This window comes from Mirounga angustirostris, unplaced genomic scaffold (assembly GCF_029215605.1).
Source record: "Mirounga angustirostris isolate CCGP_5_RB_7025 unplaced genomic scaffold, mMirAng1.0.hap1 SCAF_12, whole genome shotgun sequence".
NCBI lineage: Eukaryota > Metazoa > Chordata > Mammalia > Carnivora > Phocidae > Mirounga > Mirounga angustirostris.
In genome coordinates, this window is record NW_026991720.1 from 85,231,326 (window position 1) to 85,252,258 (window position 20,933).

Here is a 20,933-nt window from a genome sequence, read left to right on the forward strand (position 1 = left end):
TGTGGATCTGACTCTCCCTCTCCTTTCTCTTATGAAGATACCAGTCATTCAGTTTGGGACCCACCCTAATCAAGTGTGACCTCACCATAGCTAATTATATCTATTTCCAAATATCACATTCTGAGGTTCTGGTTGGACATGAATTTTGAGGGGATGCTACTCAACCCAATACAGTTACCTAGCTCTTCTGAGTCTGTTTCCTCAGCCACAAAATGAAGGTCTTTGATGAGATAGTCTCTTGAGGCCTATTTGCTACTGAAATTTTGTTTTACTTTTATGATTTGTGGCCAGAGAGTCAAAACTAGACTCCTAACTCTATTGTTATTGTATAATCTTTAATGTCACAGTTAAAAGGTTTATTTTTTCCCTGTCATGTGATGAAATTACTTTCAACTATGAATTATAACAGTATATTATTTATAACCAAAAGAAAGTCCATACTTAATTGGATTGTACCCATTATCTAGATGCAAATTCCTGCATAAGGGGAGACACCTTTATCTGAAAGGCATACCTACATTCTTGTTTACATAGTAGAGAAGAAAGGAGCTATTAGAAGACCACCTAAATGCCTTTTCCAATATGTAGGGAGTTATTTATCCACTAGTACATTTAATACTCACTGTTAAGCACCTACTTTATGATAATCACACCTCACTAATTCTGTAGAACTTTGCCCAGAAAATATTTATAAGGCAGGTGTTCCACATCTCAGTGTGGAATAATCTTTTGCAAAGAATTTAAGTGCAATTACCATGAGCCTATACCTTCCCTAGGGAGTCATGCCATTGTTATATACTATATATTGAGAGTTTAAAAACCTTTGTATGTATTTGCACTTAGAAAAACTAGAACATAACTCCACAGGGAACACGGGCTGTTGCCAACATGGAAACCTGGGAAGAATATCCGGGCAAATGAATGTGGATTCCTAATTCAATTCCATAGATCATTACTATGTGGTTGTTCTGTGCAAGACATTCTAACCAAAAAAAAACTGGTAATGCATGGTACAGAAGAAAAGGGGAAGTTTTAGGAAAACTGTATGCCACTGAAACTCTGTATAATTATGAAGTATGAGGCCACTCAATCACCCTCCTCATTATGTATCCGTTTTTCACTGTGTGTCGGGGGGAATTTGGATCTTTAGGAGAAGAAAGAACATCTAGTAGTCCATGAATGAATAGTGAAGTGAGCAAGGGGAATGAAAGCCCACATCACAAGGGAAATGGACTGATACGATAAAGAGGATAAAAGAGGAGAGAAGAGCCTTTCACCCCTAATAGGGAGAGAACAAAACAAAAAAGAATTCACAAGGGCAAGGAAGCCTGCTTCTGCCCCTTGAAACAGGTCCTGACGACTTATGATCCCAGCTAAGAAATACAGAGGCAACTGCAAGAAGAGTCTTCCTGGAGTCTGAGACTTTTTACGCCCCCTGCCCACTCCTCACTCCTCCTAACTCATGTGGGGATGAATGACACTTTGTATAGGTAGGGCTCTTGGGATAAGGTGACCATGAAATATTGACAACTAAAGCCCCAAGAGCACAGCAGGTATCTTCATTTTGACCTCAAATGATAGAACTAGGATCCCTGGGAAGAAATCAACAGCTGACAGATTTCAGCTTTAGGTAAGGCAAGGCCTCTGGACTAGTCCCTACTAGCACAAAGATTCCATGATTTTAAGATTTTGTCATTCTCTGCTCTCTGGAACAAGGAAGTTCCAAAGGAAAAGACTTTACAGTGTTCATGATGAGAACTACATATATTCTGTAAGCCCCTGTGGTGTTAGATTGGTATTGGGGTGTCAGCACATGTGTTCCACACAAGAGCAGGGAGGAGGGTTAAGGAAGAGCTAAAATGGAGTGGACTGACTCGGAAGGGTGCCTATTCACAGCCTATGATAGAACATCGGGTGTGTCACTGAGGGGACACAGACTTGGGGAGGTAGGGAGAGGCCTGGTGGAAGAGATGAACTGCCTTCCAGCACAAAAATTCTAACATTTTATAAATCTTCGCTGCCAAGACAAGCCAGCTCTCAAAGAAAAGAACTTCGTGAGAACTAAATCGATTCCCCAGCAATACCAACACACCCTACTTATTTGTTAGACTGCCTGGATCATGATGCATTTCATGTGGGAGTCTTGCTGTAAGAACAGTGGAAACCAAACAAAAGTAAATCCAGACACTATTGGCACTGGAGGGGGAAAAGTTACAGTATAAATCTTATAAATTAGACACAGTTCATGCATCACAGAATTATGTGACCGTGGCAAATAGCAGCAACACCTCCTTAGCAACTGGATAGCACTTAATTTACAAAATGCTTTGACACACATACGAGCCAGGTCATTCTGCAAGGACTCTGTTAGTGAGTTGCATAACCAAGGGACCATACCTTAAAGTTGGAGAAATGAAAAAGGTCCTTTTCCTCGGTGGAAAATAAAATATAATAAAAATCAAAAGTCCAACTTTGGTCTACTATACATAATATGCCGAAGCCTATATCACAACCTTCAGGTAGGCCTGTTTTTCTGTCCAGGAACAAAGAAGAATGGTGGAGGGGTGGGAGAACACAGATCCCTTCCTCTTTCTAAAACCATTAAGTAGGGCTAACAAAGTAGTCATCTACAGGGAATGTGGGTAGTAGCCTCTCCTAGAGGAGGGCATCAGAGCCCAAGCAAAATAAGGAGAATGTCCACTTAGAAGGGCTCCCCAGGGCTGATGTCCACACTTCATTGGAGGCAGGCATACAAGTGAGGCAGGGAAGAAGGGTTTGGGCTAGGGTGGGGAAGGGCCATGGTGTAGAATGTGGGAGCCCCAACAGTGTGAGAAGACTGGGTTGGCACAGGGCTTAGAGCCCAAGTGCATGGGAAAGTGGTCTAGTCACAGAGTGGTAACCCCAGGGGAGATAAAACAGGTGGTCATACTGGGGGGGGGTGCGGAGGTAGAGTTTAGTGGTATAAGAACCTCATCTAAGGGGCACCTGGGTGGCTCAGTCTGTTGAGCATCAACTCTTGGTTTCAGCTCAGGTCATGATCTCAGGGTCCTGAGATTCAGATCATGATCTCAGGGTCCTGAGATTGAGCCCCATGTCAGCCTCTGCACTCAGCATGAAGTCTGCTTGAGATTCTCTCTCTCTCTCCCCCTGTGCCCCTCCTCTCTCTCCTTCTCTCAAATAAATAAATAAATCTTAAAAAAAAAAAAAGACTAAGAAGTTCATCTACTCATGGGTTTAGGGCTTAGCCTGTGTGGAATGTCAGAATCAGAAGAACATTAAGGGGGTTATTTGTACAGAAAAGGAGGCCACAGCAATGGGAGATTAGTACATACAGGGAGGGGTAGATAGATCAAATAAGTAAAAATATTGGGAAAATGGGAACCAGGCTTCTCTAGGACACATAGTTACAAGTATGGAAAGAAAGAAAACTTTAGTGAATTTTGTAGTGTTAGATTGGAATTGGGGTATCAGTGGGAGATCATGGTGTTCAATGTATACAACTAGATAGATAGGTGAGGCTAAGAGTGGGAAAACCCTACCTTGAAGCTTGTGGAAAGTGGATTCCTCAACCAAATCAAGGTTCTGTTTGCAAGAAAGAGGGCAAACAGGCTCCTGAGTGGCTCAGTCAGTTAAGCTTCTGCCTTTGGCTCACGTCATGATCCAAGGGTCCTGGGAATGAGCCTCACATGGGGTTCCCTGCTCAGCAGGGATCGTGCTTCTCCCTCTCCCTCTGCCCCTCCCCTTACCTCCTCCCCCTCCACCTGCTCACTCTCCCCCTGCTCACTCTCCCCTGCTCATGTGCATTCTCTCTCTCAAATAAATATTTTTTTAAAAAGATTTTATTTATTTATTTGACAGAGAGATAGAGAAAGCACACAAGCAGGCAGAGTGGCAGGCAGAGGGAGAGGGAGAAGCAGACTGCCCGCTGAGCAGGGAGCCCCGATGCAGGGCTCAATGTAGGGCTTGATCCCAGGACACTGGATCATGACCTGAGCTGAAGGCAGAGGCTTCCACCCAGGCGCCCCTGAACATAAGTGTTTCTAAATGTCAGGGTAAACCTCTTGGGTCCATTCCCCCATTGACTGTCTACCAGTGGGAGTGTTTAGTATTGGTTTGGTCTTGGTCTGGGCATGTTTAGTATTGGTAGGCCTATTCGCAAACATTATAGCTTGTATCAACTCTATCCCCACTCTACCAATCAGGAAAATCAAAGAGGTTGAATTACATGCTGTAGGTCCCACAGTGTCTCAGTCAGCTTGGGCTGCTACGACAAGATACCATAGACTGGGAGGCTTCAACGACAGACATTTGTTTGTCACAGTTCTGAAGACAAGGAAGTCCGAGATCAGGGTACTGACAGATTTAGTTCTTGGTAAGGGCTCTCTTCCCTGCAGATAGCTGCCTTCTTGCTGTGGCCTCACATGGCTGAGAGAGGGGGTCTGGGGTCTCTTCCTCTTCTAAGGGCACTAATTCCACTAATTCCCAACCCTCATGACTTCATCTAAACCTAATTGCCTCCCAAGGCCCCCCCTTCCTAATACCATCTCATTGAGAGTTAATGCTTCAGCGTATTAATTTGGTGGGGTTACAAACATTCAGTCCATAACACACAGTTAGCCGGAGCTGGGATTCATACTCTGGTTCACAGGATTCATTTCCTACACAAGTTCCACAGAAACTCTACACCATTCTAGAATAGTAGATTGTTCCTGCCTGACTGCTATCCTGCTGAGGATAGAATGAGTTTCTTTTTATTTATGAAACACCTTTCAGCATAAAATTCAATCTTCACCATATGAACTCTATTTTGAATATTTTCCTAAATGCTCATAATTACTGGACATTTTCTAATCATAAACTACTTGACAGTATGTAATGATGATTTTCTTCATTTTTGCTGACAAATTTTCCTAAGAGATATTCACGACAAAATTCTGCAAACACCCATGTACTTGAAGACAGAAAGTGTTCAAAAGTAAACCTCAGTTGTCTAATGAAGTCTTTTTCTTCACCCAAAATAAAAATGAAACTTTAACCAGTACAACAAGGTCAAGTTTTTTGTTCCTTGTTTAAACTAACCATTCTTTATTGCACAACATCTAATGTCAAAAAATATAACAACACTTTCACTTCTAAATACTTAGAGGAAAATTTAACCACATCCCATTAGAAATAGAACTCCCAAGAGTAAAGCACTTAACAATTAAATAATCTGCTTCCATGGCTAAATTGCATATTTTATGTAAACTTAATCTTTAACAATTTTAAATATTAATACAACACCTGGACTATTCTTAGCAATTATCTTGTTCTGCTTACCCAAAGTAGGACATTTTATAAAAGTTATTTTTGTTTTTAATGCAGTATTTCTGATGCATAAAATGGTAGATATCCTAAAAATTCTAAAAAAAATAAAAAATAAATAAAAATTCTTCTCATGTATAGACACTCTTAGGGGAAAAATAATAATCAATGTCTAGTTTTTCCACTCTGTATTTTTCCCTAATTTAAACTTATCCTCAAAAAAGATATATGATCTCTAGAAGACAGTATCCTAAAATGAATTCTACTATGTTTCCCAAATGCCATTAAAAGTCAGGATACTATTTTGGTTATAATAAGTTCCATAAAGGTTTGAGCCATGGTGGTTACAGCCCAGCATGCAAGCATTGGATCCCAGGGACATATAAACCAATATTTCTATAAGGGTTCCTTGAAATACTAAAAAATATTTTGTAGGAAAAAAATGACTACATGGCCAAATAAGTTTGGGAAATTCTGATCAAAACAAAGTAAAACATTATGAAACATTTAAGCATCTAAAGGAAGAAATGTATAACAAACACATATCCACTAAATCAATGAAACAAATATTACCCTTTTAGAAACTAAAATCAAGAACTTTTCTTTAGGGGACACCTGGGTGGCTCAGTAGGTTAAGTGTCTGCCTTCAGCTCAGGTCATGATCCGGGGGTCCTGGGATCAGCAGGAGACTGCTTCTCCCTCTGCCTGCCACTCCCCCTGCTTGTGCTCTCTCTCTCTCTCTGACAAATAAATAAATAAAATCTTTAAAAACAAAACAAAACAAAATGAACTTTTCTTTTGGACCATCTTTCATGCCCAGAAAGACAGTGATGTTAACCATTTACTGTGGACCTCCTTGCGCTTTTTGTTTTGTTTTGTTTTTAATGAAAATTCTCTATCTCCCAGCTTCCAGGGTGTCAATTATCCATCCAGGTTTTTCCCTGATTCTCCATTACTGGTTCTCTGCTCCCTCTATTTGTCCCCATGTTAGTCCAGAGAAAAAGAACCAACAGGAGGTATCTATCAACCAATAGATAGATGATAGATTAGATAGATATAGATAGATAGATGATAGATAGATAGATAGATAGATAGATAGATAGATAGATAGATGATAGATAGATGATAGATAGATAGATAGATGATAGATAGATGATAGATAGATAGATAGTTAGATTGATAGATAGATGATAGATAGATAGATAGATAGATGATAGATAGAGAGATAGATAGATGATAGATAGATGATAGATAGATAGATAGATAGATAGTTAGATTGATAGATAGATGATAGATAGATGATAGATAGATAGATTGATAGATAGATGATAGATAGATAGATAGATAGATAGATGATAGATAGATTGATAGATGATAGATAGATAGATAGATAGTTAGATTGATAGATAGATGATAGATAGATAGATAGATGATAGATAGATAGATAGATGATAGATAGATAGATAGATAGATGATAGATAGATAGATAGATAGATAGATAGATGATAGATAGATAGATAGATGATAGATAGATAGATAGATAGATGATAGATAGATAGATAGATGATAGATAGATAGATAGATAGATGATAGATAGATAGATAGATAGATTGATAGATAGATAGATGATAGATAGATAGATGATAGATAGATAGATAGATAGATGATAGATAGATAGATGATAGATAGATAGATGATAGATAGATTGATAGATAGATGATAGATAGATAGATAGATAGATAGATAGATAGATGATAGATGATAGATAGATAGATAGATAGATAGATAGATAGATAGATAGATAGATGATAGATAGATAGATAGATTGATAGATAGATGATAGATAGATAGATAGATTGATAGATAGATTGATAGATAATCCCCAACCTCTTATGATGGTGCAATTTGAGATTTTTCAACTTCACAATGGTCAAAAGCTATATGCATTCAGTAGGAACGTGCTTCAAATTTTGAATTTGGATTTTTTCCCCAGGCTGTGTGATAGGATCCTGACGGCAAGCCGCAGCTCCTAGTCAGCCACATGATCACAGGGCTAAACAACCGATACACTTATAATCATTCTGTACCCATACAGCCATTCTGTTTTTCACTTTCAGTACAGTATTCAATACATTGCATGAGATACTTAAAAGTTGATTACAAAACGGGCTTTGTTTTTGATGATTTTGATCAACTGTAGGCTAATGTAAGTGTTCCAAGCATGTTAAAGGTAGGCTAGGCTAAGCTGTGGTGTTCTATAGGTTAGGTGTATTAAATGCATTGTTGACTTATGATATTTTCAACTTACGATGGGTTTATTGAGACATAACCCTATCATAAGTTGAGGAAGATCTATGCATATATATGTGTGTGTGTGTGTGTGTGTGTGTGTGTGTGTGCTCCTGCTCTCTCTCTCTCTCAAATAAATCATCTTTAAAAAAGAAAAGAAAAGGAAAGTTTATCTGAAATTCAAATTTAATTAAGCATCTTGTATTTTTTTTTTTGAGAGAGAGAGAGAAAACGTGTGTACATGCATGAGCAGTGGCGGGGGGGCAGAGGGGCAGAGGAAGAGTGAGAATCCCAAGCAGGCTCCACTCCCAGCATGGAGCCCAATGTGGGACTCAAACTCACGACTCTGAGATCACCACCTAAGCTGAAATTAAGAATTGGATGCTTAATCTACTGAGCCACCCAGGCGCCCTGCACCCCGTATTTTTATTTGCTAACTCTGACAACCCTCACCTGAACTGGGGTTCTACATTGCTTGCACTGGTCCCCACTCTCCCTTAGCCATGCATACAGCCCTCAGTGCAGCCTGACTCCTTGTCCCTGATCACCTGCCTGTCACCAATGTCACCACATGTTGACAATTTCTGTACCCTCATCACTGTGCTCTACCCACCTACAGATATCTCACCAGGTTGGAATCCTTCCATGCTCACCACCTGGCCTGACTGTGGCCATTTGGCCAAATCCTCTGAAGACTCTTTCTTACGATAAGCAGCTACGGAACAGTTTGCCCCTCACTCCACCCAGAACTTACACCACCCTGGCTCCTGATTGAGTTTTCCACCTGCATACAAACCACCCCCACCTTCCGTATAATATGAGGTCTTGTGGGAAGGGGGAAAATGTGGATATATAACTGATAAAAAGCCATCCCAGAGAGGCATGCCACAGCTCAGGGCAGCAGAATGAGCCCCAGAAAGGGGTGTAGATGGGATTTGTATTCAATATTTTTTCAACATGGATAAAGCTGGAAGCATCATGTTTATCAAATCAGTGAACTCCACAAGACTGGATGACATAGCTAACTCACTGACTTTTGGAATTAGAACCAAAATCAACAAGTTGAAATTGAACAGGAATAACAGGAACTGCTGTGTTCAGCTTGAGAATAGCAGTGACATAAGGTAGAACTGTGGCCAGCAGTTCAGATAAAGAAAACCTCAGCATTTTGGTTCAACACAAGTTCAAGGATGGGCATTATGTAGGAGCGGAAAAAAATAAGCCTTAGATTCAAACAAATCCTATCTCAATTTCTGATTTCACTACTGAATTCCTGTGGGCCCAAGTGTCTGTCTCCTTATTGTAAAATGGGTATAATACCAAACTCCCTAAACTGCGAGGATTGACAAGATAACATACATTAAGCATGTCATAGCATTGGAGGAGAATCTACTGAAACATTCATTTTTGTTTTGTTCTCTCTACTATAGGAGTCCAGAAGAAATGGGAAGACAAGATGTGTGCACTAGTATTTGAGTCCTTTCATGGCAGTTACATGGGAGAGTCAAAAGTAGAACTTGCCAACCACCAGAAGCCAGATAAGCCCCACAAAACACCAAGAGAGGAATCGGATTAATCAGTGAAAAGCATTGCCGGTGAGTGAAGGGGTTCCTAAGACTAGAGAAAGAACTAGGGCTCATGGCAGACACCAGTGCCGCATTCCCATGCAGACCCTTTTAAGAGGTGATGGGTCCTCAATGGGTGCCACTGGAAGGCCACGGCAACTGACCACTAAGAAGCCTGCATTGAGCACAAAAGTAAAGATCCCTGTGCCTAGCCTTGGCTCAGAAATCGTGGAGCCTCCTGCCTTTAAGGAACTGAGTTCATCTTGGCAGGAAGCACAAGTGTGGAGGCTAGTGTGGGCTCAAGGCCAGGGCTCTTCTTGGGTGCACGGGCTGTGAGAGACCTCTAAGATTCCTGTACAACTAAGGAGCAGGGCCTGGGGCGGGGGGTGGTGGTCGGGGGTGGTGATTAGGATTGAATTTCACGATTGACATTGATTTTACTGGCTGCCAAGTGAGTAGCAAATTGACCCGATGTAGGAGAATAAAGAAATATGATGTTTATTTTCATCCAAATATTAGGGGATATCATTCACACTCTCCACAAACTTGAAAAGGCTTGTGCAGTCAAACCGACTGAAGCCGAACCCAACCACACCACTGTGATTTAACCCACTTCTCCACGTATCATTTTTTTCACTTGCAAAAAAGAAAAATAATACCTACTTCACAAAGCTCTGGGGAGAACTGCATGAGATAACCTGTAATACAAATCCTAGCACAAGTCTCAGTGTAGTGTGCTTGCATTTTACACAAATTTGAATTCTGCAGATTTAAAAGAGTACAATTAAGATATAAGCCTCATTATATGGCAAAATTTGAAATAATGTGAATTCCATTTTATATTTATTTCACATGGAAATGCATCTTGAGTTGGTCTCATTTGCTAATCATTAATTGGATGTGGAGAATAAAAATAAAAGAAGTCTGGGGCACCTGGGTGGCTCAGTCGTTAAGCGTCTGCCTTCGGCTCAGGTCATGATCCCAGAGTCCTGGGATCGAGCCCCACATCAGGCTCCCTGCTCAGCAGGAGAACCTGCTTCTCCCTCTCCCTCTGCTCTTGCTTGTGTGCTCTCTCTCTCTCTCTCTCTTGCTCACTCTCTCTCTCAAATAAATAAATAAAATCTTAAAAAAAAAAAGAAATCTAAGATGACCCTCCAGTTCTAATTTGGGTAACAAGTGACAGTGCTATTTCCCAAAAGAAAGGCCAGGAATATGAAGGGGTGAAGAGAAATCTTGTACAGGCAGCGGGAAGGTGGGGTCTTAAAGTTGGACATACTAGGTAGTAGACACTGTGGAATGAACATTCAGGTGGAGTTACTTAGCAGGCATTGCTGATAATGGCCTGGGTCTCAGAGGAGAAATCTAGCTGGAGATGTACAGATTTGGGAGTCATGAGTAGACAACATATAACCTAAAGCATGTCTTTGACATCACCCAGAAATTGAGGATGGAGTGAGAAAAACAGAAAAGCAATGATGTAGCCCATACAAACACCGTCACATAAGAAGTGAATGGGAGCCTATTACCCTAAAGGAATCTTAGAAGGAATGATCAGAGAGATGGACAGAAAGCCAAGAGGGAGTGTGGTCACTGAGGCTGAGTTTAAGAGATACATTTAATGCTCAAGACGTTGTCATCCACATCAGATCACAGAAAGGTCAATAAAATCATAAAATTTTCGTTAGCTGTTGAAGGTCGATGGTAAGCCTAACTGCACAGCTTCAGTGAAAAAGTGGGAGCAAAGACGGGCGACAGGAATGTCCACTTTAAGGGAAGTAATACTTGTACTGGATGCTGTACTAACTGGGTCACACTTGGAAGACTTTTTCCAACTCTGGGTACTATTGAGTGTTGTATACTGATTGGAGGAGGAAGCCATTGCACAGGAAAAGGAGACAGGCATCAAGACCAGGTAGTGGAAATAGAAGATAAATTATAAAATTCAGGGAGAAACAAACAGATAGGTCATACTGTGGAGAAATGAGAAAGACAAAACAAAGAGGCACAGGCAGAAATGTGGTGACTTACATTCTTTTAACCACAAGACTGATGGTAGCCAGGAACACAGTGGGAATCAGACTCCATGGGGTTTAGGGTCTGAGAACAGTGCATTCTCCATTCCCTACTGCTTTGCCAAAGGACTCCATGATGCAAACAGCATTCTGAGGATATCCACAAGCTAAGAAGGAAACCATAAATGGTGCAATGATCTGGAAAGCTCTCTCTCCTAGATAGAGATACCCAGATCAAAAGTTTGAACTTGAACCTGGGTGTCCAAGTCACACTTTGGGCTGCTGCTTCTCCTACTGATTCTTGCCCGACTCGGTGTTAAGTAATAAGTCATGAATATTCATTGTCTTGTGGAGTTTTCTCTTCCATTGCCACTTGAAGGAAAACCTCAGAACCAGGATAAGGAGGGAGCTGAGCATAAGGGTAGGAAATGATGCAGGCAACATATACCTGGGGAGCTCCCCTTCCCTTCAAAGGGTTGGGCCACTCAGAGTGGGGATAACACGTGGTCCACTCTATGAGGAACCGGCAAATAGAGAATTCTCAGAAGATGGCAACCAAGAAAGTCTCAGAAGTGGCGATGGGGAGGGGTGAGACTAGAAACTGTCATAAAAGAATAAACAGTTGGCTGAACTGGGAATTTGTGACCATGAAAGGACTACCGAATAAAATTATAGCTGTGTTTAAATAATTGACAAATGTAGTCTTAATCCTTGTGGATGCAGGAAAAGGAATGAGGGACGGAAGGTAGGAGGGCAGCAGCTTTCTCTGATATGAGGAACAACTTCCTATTTATCCAAGCCTTCCCCAAATGGAACATAATAACCTCAAAGTCAACAGCCTCTCCAAGACATAAAGCATTAAGCTCAAGGCAAGATAAACATAACTGTTAATGGAGATTTTTCATTCTCTTGGCCTCCTCATATTTCCATCTGGAAGCATTTCGGTAACACCATATGCCTCTCTCTCTCAACCCTCATGCCTCCGCAGGAGAAGAGGAGGGACACACTGACTGAGGAGTTTGGGAGAAAGAACCAGGCCTACAAGTCAGCTCCAGCTCTGCTCTGCCCCTGACCTGAATGCAAGATGCCTGCACCTGGCCGCTCTCAGTAGCCTGAGGAAGGTCTGCGGTTGTCCAGCTATGCAGTGACTGAGGGTAAGTTTATCTGATTCAGGCCAGCCACCTTGGTCAATGCTCTTAATCCATAGTTTCCTATCAGCTGTATCAGATTAATATTGAGATCTCCCGTCTGTCAACTTTTCAATTGGTTGCAAACTCAGACAAGGAAGAGATGTTATTATATTGCCCCTAAAACCTCACATGTATCTGTGAGGAATATTGTCCTGGGAAAAAGTTTGGACCACATAACTAAAGTTGTTCTATGTGTAGGATTCTATGACTTTATGACTCTTCAGATACTCCTAGGACCTTCTAACTTCATGTCTCATTGACATTTCAAGCTCAATGAACCTAAAATTAAATTTCTCTTCCCCCCAAACCAGCTCACTCTCCCAACACTGCCCCACACTGCTGCACATCCAAGGTACAACAGGCCTCATATTCATTCAGATTAAAAAGGTTAAAGTTCGGGGCACTTGGGTGGTTCAGTTGTTAAGTGTCTGCCTTCAGCCCAGGCAGCTGGGATGGAGCCCCACATTGGGCTCCCTGCTCTGCGGGAGCCTGCTTCTCCCTCTCCCGCTCCCCCCTGCTTGTGTTCCCTCTCTCGCTGTGTCTCTATCAAATAAATAAAATCTTAAAAAAAAAAAAAAGTTAAATTTCCCAAATGGTAGGGAAGTTGAAAATGTTCCTACCATAATTTCAAATCAGTACCAACATCAGTGAATGGTGGTCAAAAGCCCAACTATGATTGCTACGATTTAGTGAAAGCGTGGAGAAGAGAGGGCGAAAGTCAACATCCAGAAGAGCCATCAGGGAGCTGGGGGTGGGGGGTGAGGGGAGAGTGAGAAACTTATCATGAGGGCAAAAAAATTATTCCCAGAGGAGGTAACTAGGAAGTGTCATGCCCTAGAAGCCAAAAAAAAAAAAAAAAAGGTATTTCAAGAAAAAAATATAGTCAAATGCTACAGAAAGAGCAAGGAAAGTGTGAGGTGAGCATGGGCTATTGGATTTGATTTTAAGAAATTCCTGGAATGAGAATAAGTTTGTAGTGGTGGGGCTGAAAGAGCAAAAAAATCGTTCTTCATTCATTCATTCGACCAACATTTACTGAGCATTTAGAGGTTGTGAATTCAAAGCATGTAAGACACTGTCCCTATCCTCAAGGCACTTATAGTCCAAGAGGAAAACAGAAACTAAGAAATTATAACAGACAGTAAAGAAGTGCCTCGGGACCTCTAGGAACACATATGATAGGTAGTTAACTGAGATTAAGGGAGAGGACAGAAGAGCAAATTTGACACCTGGCTGTGCCCAAGCAGAAGTGAGCCAGTCAAAGATGAGAAGGGGCTCTAAGCAGAAGGGGCTTAATGGTGGGAGGGAGTGCCTTGCACTTGGGCAATGGGAGTAACTTAGCAGGACTGGAGCCAAGGATTCCTGTGAGGAAATGGTGGAGAATGAAGCTGAGAGGCAGGGAAGGGCTAGAACATGAAGGGCCCTGGGGGGCATGATAAAGCCAATGGTGAGTCAGCGATTTTAAGCAGGAAAGGAATGTGAATACAAATGACTTTAGAAGGGCACCTGAATGGCTCCAGCGGTTGGACATCTGACTCTTGATTTCGGCTTAGGTCATGACCTCAGGGTCATGAGATTGAGTTCTACGTCCAGCTTGGCACTCTGCACGGAGTCTGCTTGAGATTCTCTCTCCCCCTCTAGATCTCTGCCCCTCCCCCCACTCAATAAATAAATAAATAACAAAATCTGGTTTTTAAATGCGACTTTAAAAAGACAGCTCTGGGGGGGCAAATGAAAAATGAGCTGGGAAGTCAAGGTCAAGAGTAGGTGCTGGAAGCCCCATTTAAGTAGCTTTGATAATGTCACTGATAGGTATTAAGTGCCAAAGAGAATGGAGAGGAGACAGTAAGAGAGATTACAGATTTAAAAAGGAAAGAATATGCAGTGGGGGATAAAGGAAAGAAGTCAAAGGTAATTCCTAAATTCTACCTAGGTCAATTGAGTCAGTGAGATGCCATTCATTTAGAAACAGGATAACAGAAGAGGGTTGGAGGAAGGAAATGATGAGTTCTATTTTGGAGATGATGAATTTGGCTTCTACCTTTGGAACACCCAGGTCGAGACTGTTTAAAAGCAATTTCTGAGTGTCTCAATGGGCAGATGGGATGTAATGTCAAGAAGTTTGACAACATATATAAGGAGAAAAATAGAATATTAACTCGAGAGAAGGATTGAGAAATGTTTTAAAGGAGTGAGTTGAATACATTTACAGACATCAGGGAACAAGTCAATGAAGACCAAGAAATTTAAGATGATGGGGCCAGGAAAGGCACAGGGAAGGAGCAGGGTAGAGCTCTCTCCTATTTAATCTTACCTTGTGGTGCAATAAAAGGAGAGTTGTCTTCTGAACATAAAACACAAACTCTTGAGTTAATTAGTAAATTGCTTCAGCACAGATCATAAGCCATCAAAAACAGATGGCAAACTGCTAAAATGAATTAGACTCCACCAACCATTTCAATGGAACATTGTATGGTATGGAAAGAAAAACACTTGGCAAGACAAGAAGCATGAGTCAGGAATAAGTGTTGAGTGCTGTGAGTCACGCATTTAAGATCAGTAAAAACCTGGCTCTGCTCTGGACTTAATACTTCTGAGCTTCCCACCTCTCTGGTCACTCAGGCTCAAAGATACCGTATCAGGCTCCTCACTCACCGTTTCACTCCACAGAGTGCTGCTCCCAGAATTCTGTTAACATTTTGCTTCCCACTTGGGTCCTTTCCCTTCCTCTGTGTGTGTGTGTGTGTGTGTGTGTGTGTGCGCGCGCGCGCGCGTGCGCGCGTGCATTGGCAATGAGTAGTTTTTTTTTTAATTGATATGCAGCTGACATACAATGTTATATTAGTTTCAGGTGTAGAGCACAGTGATTCAACATTTATATACATGACAAAGTGATCACCACAATAAATCTAGCTACTGCCTATCACCGTACAATGTTGTTACATATTATTAACTCTATTCCCTGTGCTGTACCTTGTATCCCTGTGTCCTATTTATTTGATAATGGGAAATTTTAATCCCCTTCCCCTGGTTCACCCATACCTCCACCCTCCTCTCTCCCCTCCAGCAACCACCAGATTGTTCTCTGTATCTATGTGTCTGTTTCTGTTTTGTTTTGTTTGTTCATTTGTTTTGTCATTTATAATCCACGCATCATTCCCATCGATGCTATCCTTGTGCTCATTCTTAGAGAAAGCCCCTTCTGTTTTCAGACTTCACCCCATATCCACAACTCAACCACCCCTGAAACGTTTCTCCCATTTTCTTGGCCTTATTTTTCTTTCAATTCTTTCAACAAATATCCCACAGAGAGAAGCCTCCCCTGACAGAGTAGCATACTCTAGTCGTTCTTATTTTTAAGTGAGATCTAATTGACATACAGCTTTATATTAGTTTCAGGTGTACAACACAGTGATTGCATTTTTATAAATATTGCAAAGTGATCACCACAATAAATCTAGTTAACATCCATCACCACACAGTTAAAATTTTTTTCTTGTGATGAAAACTTTTAAGATCTACTCCCTTAGGAACTTTCAAATTGTAGAATATTATTAACTAGAGTCACCATACTGCACATTATATTCCTATGACATTTATTTTATAACTGGAAGTTTGTCCCTTTTGACCCCCTTTGCCCATTTTGCCCACTCCCCCACACTATTCCACTGGCAACCACCAATCTGTCTTCTGTATCTATGAGTTCAGTTTTTTTCATTTTGTTTCTGTTTATTTGTTTGTTTTAGATTCCACATGTAAGTGAGATTATATAGTATTTGTCTGTCTTCCTCTGACTTACTTCCCATAGCATAATGCCCTCAAGGTCCATCCATGTTTTTGCAAATGGCACAATTTCCTTCTTTTAAATGGCTGAATATATATATTACCCCATTTTCTTTTTCCATTCATCTCAATAATAGTAACTTCCACTAAGAAATTATTATATGCTGGGCATCGTTCTAAGTGCTTCATATGTATTAACTCATTTAATCTTCATAATAGCAAATACAGGAGAGACTTTTTTTAATTATCTGCCCATTACAAGGGCGACAACTTAAAAACCAAAAGATTAAGCAACATGGCCAAGGTCACACAGCTAGTGACAGGACGGGCCACCCCCACTCTAGAGCACACACTCTCCATTTCCAAGTAGCTGCCTCTTTCTGTGGAGTAGTTCTTCATCTTAGGAATGATGTATCATTTTACAAAGGTGGTTCCTGCTAAAATTAATGTAGCATCTTCTACAACTTGTCATTAAAACTTTATAGGAAAATCATTTGTAAACTATTTAACTTAGTATTACTGATTAGAACAGACATGACAAAATCAAGGCCCATGGACCAGAGCAGTCTTCCACCAAAAATAAGCTGATCCTAAAACAATTTTTAGATGTTTTGCTCCATCTGCTTTTTCGCCCACACCCCAGATGGAGCCAACACACACACAGTTCCTTGATAGAGCAAGGCTTTAGAACCTTCCATCATCTGAAGTTTCCATAGTACATGCCTATGAAACCTGGAACCACTCTTTGCTTCAGTGAATTGAGGTCATACTGACCCCCGAGGTTATCAAAACATGGATTCAAAAAGTCATTGAGAATTATCTTTTGTTTTACAATTCTAAGTAATTTAATCCAACAGGCCTGAACCATCTGATTCTTCTCCTGCAACATGGTACAAGTTTTTTTTTTTTTTTTTTTTTTTTTTTTTTAAAGATTTTATTTATTTGAGACAGAGAGAATGAGAGAGAGAGCACATGAGAGGGGGGAGGGTCAGAGGGAGAAGCAGGCTCCTTGCCGAGCAGGGAGCCCGATGCGGGACTCGATCCAGGGACTCCAGGATCATGACCTGAGCCGAAGGCAGTCGCTTAACCAACTGAGCCACCCAGGCGCCCGACATGGTACAAGTTTTAATAGCTATCCAGGGTTTTGGGTGTTTTGTTTTGTTTTGTTTTCTAAGTGAGAAGATGAGTCATCAACACTGAAGGTGATTTTAGAACTCCTTGCTAGTTCACGTTCTATTATCTTTTACAAACAAACAAAATATGATAGTTATTTAAAATGAAAGGTAGCCCTAAGACACTACTTATATTCTTAAGCTAATCAAGAAATTGTGTATTTTAAGACAACTGCATTCATTGCCTAACTATGTTATTTAGACTTTCCAAATTCATCAACATAAGGCTTTTCTCTGTATTGCTTGCCAAACTACACACATCCCAAAACAAAACAAAAAACCAATCTTGCATTTTCATGGAAAATGATCTTAGCCCACCCTCCTGCTAGCTCTGAATTTGAGAGATAGTGTATTAGCCCTACCATCTGCTAACTAAGCAGCCTTTCCCAATGGGTAAATGATACTGGGGAAAATGTAAAACAGAACCTGACCTGTTTTCATGGGTTGATGTAACTGAACCTAAAAAGCAAGCCTGTAGTGTAAGTGTGTTTTCCAAGTAAGTTCAAATTGTATCTCATTCCAGGTGGCTGTTTTCAATTATTCCTTCAAAACATTAGGCAACCTAAATTGTACAAATTTCAACTTCTTTTAAAAGCCAACACCTTCAAAAACTTTAAATAAAGTTAGATCCAACTCACATTACATTTTCATGCTTTTAACATCTTTGTTCCTCAAGTCAGTGAGAATAAGTTGACCAGAGAAGTCACCAAATTAGATGCCATTTTAAACTATGATTTAAAAAATCAACTTTGCAAATCTATAGCATTAATAAGCTTAGCAAACCCAACTGTTCAAGACATGAGTCTTAGACTCATTAATTTCCAGTTTTTCACTATTATATAAATTCACTCTTTTATTACCTTTGCATTTTTAATGGACATTCTTGACAATTTATTTGATTGGGAAAAAATTTGAGAATATCCAAAAATCATGCTGTACTTCAGTGTCATACCAAGATTTAGTCATTTGGAAAAGAAAAATGTTATTCATATACTTTTAAGGGTAATACAACTGAACAGATATAAATGGTTCCATTCCTTTTTTGTCTCAGAAGTAAAATATTCATGTACGTATTCTATTTCTTTAGACTTCTCCAGGAAGAATAAACAGAATGGTATAGAGTATATAATTTTAGCCAAGATTAGCAAAATCAGGTTCTGGTCAGTTTTGTAGTTGTCTGACTTTGGAGATGTCATTTAATTTCTTAGATCCTCAGCTCCTGAAATAGGTAAAAGCTCAACACAGAGATCTCTATGTTCTTTTCTAGATCATGATATGGTTTGAACACTGTGGCAGAGTCTACAAATCTGATCCCCAAAAATTCTATATATCGTTCCACATGGAAGTGGGTGGGAATCAGGGTAGAAGAAGGGATGGGAAGCCTGATCATAACCTCATGTCATGATACCAGAAAGTAATATGTAAAATGCAAAAACTGGCAATGACTTTGATTGTTCTAAAACTTCAAGTAACCCAACATAAACTCTTTTCCTTAAATTTAGAGTTTGGCCAGAGACATGAGAGCAGGGAAGTTTTAAAGATCAAGCGCCAAGGGGCGCCTGGGTGGCTCAGTTGTTAAGCGTCTGCCTTCGGCTCAGGTCATGATCCCAGAGTCCTGGGATTGAGCCCCGCATCAGGCTCCCTGCTCAGTGGGGAGTCTGCTTCTCCCTCTACTTCTGCCCCTCCCCCGGCTTGTGCTCTCTCTCACTCTCTCTCAAATAAATAAATAAAATCTTAAAAAAAAAAAAGATCGAATGCCAAAAGGGCAGAAATTGCCTCACATAATATTGCTAGTAATTGATGAGAAAGGACATGAACCCACTTCTTCTGTATTATCAAACCAAAACACTTCTTATGAGAAAACAGGCCAGTTCATAGCTCATCATAAGTGTTGAAATTTCCATATACAATTCTCTGTTAGGCCCTGGATCACTTTATGAGATGGTTTGCTGACTTTGGATGCTGTGGTTCTTCATTAATTGGCATTTTTGGCTTCTCTGAATTGGGAGAGGGAAGAGCATTAAACCAGAATTCCTTTGCGGCAATTATGTACTGACTTCTTAAATACTTGTTTGCTCCTCATCTGTTGTAACTCACCCAGTCCCCACTCAAAGTCCCCTCCTGCCTAGCAACTTGCAGTTAGACATGGCCTAGTGACAAAGTTCTAGCCTAAAACACGTCAGTGAAAGTCTTGACTGTGGGGTCTTGGGGAAACTGGCTTTTCTACAAAACAGGAATAGGCCAACCTTTTTGCCTCCTACCACTGTGATTTTTCCCCTTCTTCAGGCCTGGTGAGTGAAGATATGGCTGGAGGCAGAGTAGCCATTTTGCAACCATGAGACAATAAGCAAGAAGGTGCTAAGGATTGTGGAGCGAAACAACAGAAAAATTCCATTTTTAATGGCATTGGGGAGGACCAGACCTGGATTGCCTTCCTCTGGACTTTGTGTGATAGGAAACAAATAAGACCTTATTTCTTTAAGCCCCACCATCAGTCATGTTTTCTTATATTGGTAGGTGAAAGCAGTACTAGCTCATACCTTAGAGAATTACTAAACCTGAACGCTATGTTTAAAATAGCTACTTTGGGGTGCCTGGGTGGCTCAGTTGGTTAAGCGACTGCCTTCGGCTCAGGTCATGATCCTGGAGTCCCAGGATCGAGTCCCTCGTCAGGCTCCCTGCTCAGCGGGGAGTCTGCTTCTCCCTCTGACCCTCCCCCCTCTCATGCTCTCTCTCTCATTCTCTCTCTCAAATAAATAAATAAAATCTTTTTAAAAAATAATAAATAAAATAAAATAGCTACTTTGGAACATACTGAAGAGTTTGCAGTCAATAACCTCCCAAAACTACAGACATCAAATTTTTTTAAGCTTTCCTTAAATCATCCATATGGAGGCCCATAAGAAAAGATGGTGTGTTCTTGAAAAAATGTGAAGCCTAAAGATCTCTCAAAACTTGATCCCTTTTCTCTTCTGTTTCAACCGGCATGGATATTTTTATAGCTATTGAAAGCTTACCTTTTATGCCTACTTGTCAATACTTGTTTAGAGAATTGACTTTCACAAACAAAAGAAATGGCCTGGGGAAAATATTGATATTTTTATTACAGATCTGTACCTTTTCTTAAACTTGAATTGGGGCAGCATACAATAATTTATTAAATGTTAAATTCATTCACTTGATAAATTTTTTGTATGCTTATAAATCAGGGAACATGAACAAGACATAGTCCTAGACATCCAAAAATGATTCAGTATGCGTAGACCATTGAGTGTCTTGGTTAAGAAGCAATAGAAATTGTGTTGGAAAACCATCTTGTATTTGAAGTTAACTATGCTCTCTGTCAACTACTCCTCATTGACTCAAAACTGATATTGATAATGATCTGAAAATAAGATTGCATCATTACCTGTGGCAGAAATTAAAGAAAAGCATCTGCTATAAATACTGTACCTTATATAGGCAAAACCCCTGAGAACAGAAAAGGAAACAAAGGTGGTTATGGATGGTACACTTGAAAAAAAGGGCAAAGAGATCAGGAAAACAGGACTGAGGAAGGGGGTCAGGAATTAAGTTGAAGGGGTTCCTACCTGATGGCATATATTGTCTCAGTGAAGA

At 40.4% G+C, this 20,933-nt stretch overlaps 1 protein-coding gene and 1 long non-coding RNA gene across 3 annotated transcripts in view; one reads left to right on the top strand and one right to left on the bottom strand.

Moving 5' to 3' along the window:
• Nucleotides 1–20,933, bottom strand: part of FBXL13 (F-box and leucine rich repeat protein 13) — a 245,219-nt gene that overhangs the window by 175,566 nt on the left and 48,720 nt on the right. The window lies entirely within an intron of this gene.
• LOC135362123 (uncharacterized) overlaps nucleotides 9,032–20,933 on the top strand; it is a 45,252-nt gene continuing 33,350 nt past the window's right edge. The window contains exons 1-2 of the long non-coding RNA XR_010406562.1: nucleotides 9,032–9,188; nucleotides 12,159–12,324. This is a non-coding gene — a long non-coding RNA (uncharacterized LOC135362123). The remainder of the gene's footprint in view (nucleotides 9,189–12,158; nucleotides 12,325–20,933) is intronic.